The following is a 3,680-nucleotide window of genomic DNA, read 5'->3' as shown; positions in this document are numbered from 1 at the left end:
TATACTTTCAGTCCGAGGAGTGGCAAAGTAGTGTCGTCTCCCGTTCACTGATGTGTCCTCAGCGTCTGCAACAACGCCTGGCACATTACAGACAGCTGAGCAGCACCCTCGATACATGAAAGGACGGCCTCCACATGCTTGCTTTCCCTGGACCTGCGGCGGCGTCATCACCTGAGAGCTTTTGAGAAATGGAGACACAGGAGACCTAGCAGATCAGAAACTGTGACGGCTCTGTGTGAACTGGGCTGACTGTTTTTGAGAACAATTTGGCATCAAATTAAAAAGCTGAATATGTACATACACTATGATTCAGCAATTGAGTGAATAGGCATATAATCAAGAGAAATTCTTGCACATTCGCGTTTTGAAATATATACCAGGAATGCTTAGAGCAACACTATTTCTCATAGCAAAAAATGTGAAAGCAACTGTAGGAACAGATGAATGAAATAGCGCATATTCATACAACAAAAACTAAACAGCAGCAAAAATAAAAGAAGTACAGGTTATGTACCAAAATAAATGTCTCTAAAACATAAGACTGAATGAAATAAGAAAGCAACAGAAGCATGCACACAGTGTTGTTCCATTTATAAAGCTTGAAAATAGATAATGACCCAGCAATCATTCCTGGGTTTATACATACGTATATATGTAAATATATATCTCCAAAAGAAACAAAAACACTAATTTGAAAATAGGCATACACCCCAGTGTTCATAACAGCACTATTTACAATTGCCAAGGTATGGAAGCAAACTAAATGCCCATCAACAGAAAAAATAGATAAGAATTTATTATATAAAAACACATTTTATTTATATAAAAATTTATCCATTTATTGATGGATAAAAATGAGGTGGTATGTATACACACACACACACACACACAATGGAATAACACTCAGCCATAACAAAAAAGAAAGTTTTGCCACTTGCAGCAAAACAGATGTCCTTGGAGGACATTATGCTAAGTGATATAAGTCAAACAGAGAAATACAAATAATGTATGATATCATTTATATGTGGAATCTGAAAATGACAACAAACTAGTGCATATAACAAAAAAGGAGCAGGGAGCGGAGCGAGGGTTACTGAGGGGGTGGGGGAGACCGAGGAACAAACTACTGGGTATAAAATAGACCAAGTATGCATTGCACAGCATGAGGAGCCCAGCCAATATTCTGTAATAACTGGAAGGGGAAAGTAAGCTTTTTAAAGGTTTAAAAAATTTAAATGTTAAATTTAAAGAATTAAAGTTAAAGAATTATAGTATTTAGAAATGTATTCATAGGTGGTAAAGCTGTTTAAAATAAAACAAGGAGTGATTACACAAAATTTGGGATAGTGCTTACCTCTTATTGGGGAGAAAAAGAAGGTGAAATTGTTACCAAGTCCAAAGCTCACTCTGCTCACCTCATGGACAGGCCAATAAATCCAAGAAACAGGTGTTGAGCCAAGGAATGCGACTTTATTCAGTCATATTTGGCTGACTGAGAGGATGACAAATTAATGTCTCAAAATAACCATCTTACGACGGGCCTCGATGCCAGATTCTTTTATAGAAGGGAGATGGGGAGGGCGCGTGAGGAAACAAAGTGAAAAGGCCATTAATCTCAATCTTGTACACATCTTCCAGAACGGCCCGCCTTCGGCACAGGATGTCTTCCTGTCCTTGTTTCTGCCCTCCACAGGTGGACGGGGTCCTGAACAAAGGCACTTTAGTTTCACAGTCTGTCAGGGGGCAGGGTTCCCCGAGGCAGACCATTATGTATGCTGATACTAACAAAAGCAGAAGAGCAAGTCAAGGAAACAGTTCCAACATGGAGTCAGAATCGGCTCTTCCTGGCCACAACGTGAGGAGGAGGCTCCCAGGCACGTCCTTAGGCCCTGCTACAGGAGATGTAAACTGTGGACCACCACCATCCCCGTCACCTGGGAGCTGGTGAGAAACACAGGACCTCCGGCTCTTCCCCAAAGCCACCGATTCCGCGTCTGCATTTCAACATGGAACTCAGGCGACTCGTGACCACATTCAAGATGCCCGTGAAGTTCTACTTTTAAGGTAGACAGCGCATGTGCTTGCGTGTTCAGTCGTGTGTGACTCTTCGTGACCCCGTGGACTGCAGCCCACCAGGCGGCCCTGTCCTTGGAATTTTCTAGGCAAGAATCCTGGAGTGGGTGGCCGTGCCCTCCTTCGAGGAATCTTCTTAACCCAGGGTCCAAACCCGCATCTCTCGTGTCTCCTGCATTGGCAGGTGGATTCTTTACCACTGTGCCACCTGGGACACCCAGGTGGTGCATACATGGGTGTTTACTTTAGCAACATTCCTCAAACGGCGTAGGCTTCATACACTTTTACTTGTGTGTTTTGCAATTAAGAACATTTTTTCCATATATACAGTTTGAATAGTTTTTAAATATTTCTCAGAATAAATGTAAAAACAAAGATCACATGTATAAAAAAGGAAGATGACAAAGAACTGAAACCAAACTCAGATATTTAGACTCAAAATCCACTGCTATTTCCATTCTTCCCTGCCTTTGCCCCCAAGGCAGTAAATGAATGGACTCCCAGGAATTGATCAATTTCCACTTCTTCCTGCAACTGCATGGGCCAAAGGCCACAATGAAAATAGAAGACTACTGGAAGCTTTGGCGATTGATCATTCTTACCTAGATATTCAGGGGTGGGCTAGGAAAGTTATTTTCCTACTCAGATAATCCCTGCCTCTGGAAATTTTTTTTTCCCCCTGAAAAATGTTCCTGAAATTGAAATGCCTGAAATTTAAATGTTGTACTTACATGTTTTATCCGCTTGGAAGGAAAGGAGGGAGAGAAGTGATACAATTCAGAGAGTGAAAAAATATTATGAAGTCTCAAATATGATGTAAACACTTAATTTATATCTGAAGGTTATACACTGTATACGGAGAAGGCAATGGCACCCCACTCCAGTGTTCTTGCCTGGAGAATCCCAGGGACGGGGGAGCCTGGTGGGCTGCCGTCTACGGGGTCACACAGAGTCGGACACGACTGAAGTGACTTAGCAGCGGCAGCAGCAGCATGCACTGTATATCTAAGTATTTAACTTATTAACAAGAGGGTACACTTTAAATACTGATAACACATGTGCACGCTCTCAGTCGTGTCAGGCTCCTTGCAGCCCCATAGATTGTAGCCTGCCAGGCTCCTCTGTCCATGGAATTTTCCAGGCAAGAATACTGATAAACAGATTTTCTTTTCTTTTTTTTTTTCCTCATGGCCTGCAGGATCTTAGTTCCCCAACCAGGGATGGAACCCAGGCTTCCACAGTGAAAGCACACTAGGTTCTAACTGCTGGACCACCAGGGAATTCTCTCAAATTTAATTTTCTCCTGGAACTTTGCAATTCACAAGTCCTGATTCATTTTGTTTATTTGAAATGGTATTTGAAAGGAGAAAATCTAATTTTAATGTTGGATATAAAGATCTGCTGATAGTAATTAGGCAAATGATACAGTAGGAAACAGTGGAACTATGAAAAGGACTTTCCAATGCTCTTTTAAAATTTGTAAAGAGGAAATGTAACACTGATTGTCTTTCTCCCTTCATAAAGGAGACTGCAACCAGCTAAATCACACTCTGCAGCTTGGTGGACTGTGACCTTCCCTCTGTTGAGGGTTAGCTGATGCTGACAGT

Source organism: Dama dama, chromosome 1, assembly GCF_033118175.1.
Source record: "Dama dama isolate Ldn47 chromosome 1, ASM3311817v1, whole genome shotgun sequence".
Classification (NCBI taxonomy): Eukaryota; Metazoa; Chordata; class Mammalia; order Artiodactyla; family Cervidae; genus Dama; species Dama dama.
Note: the sequence above shows the minus strand (reverse complement) of the source record.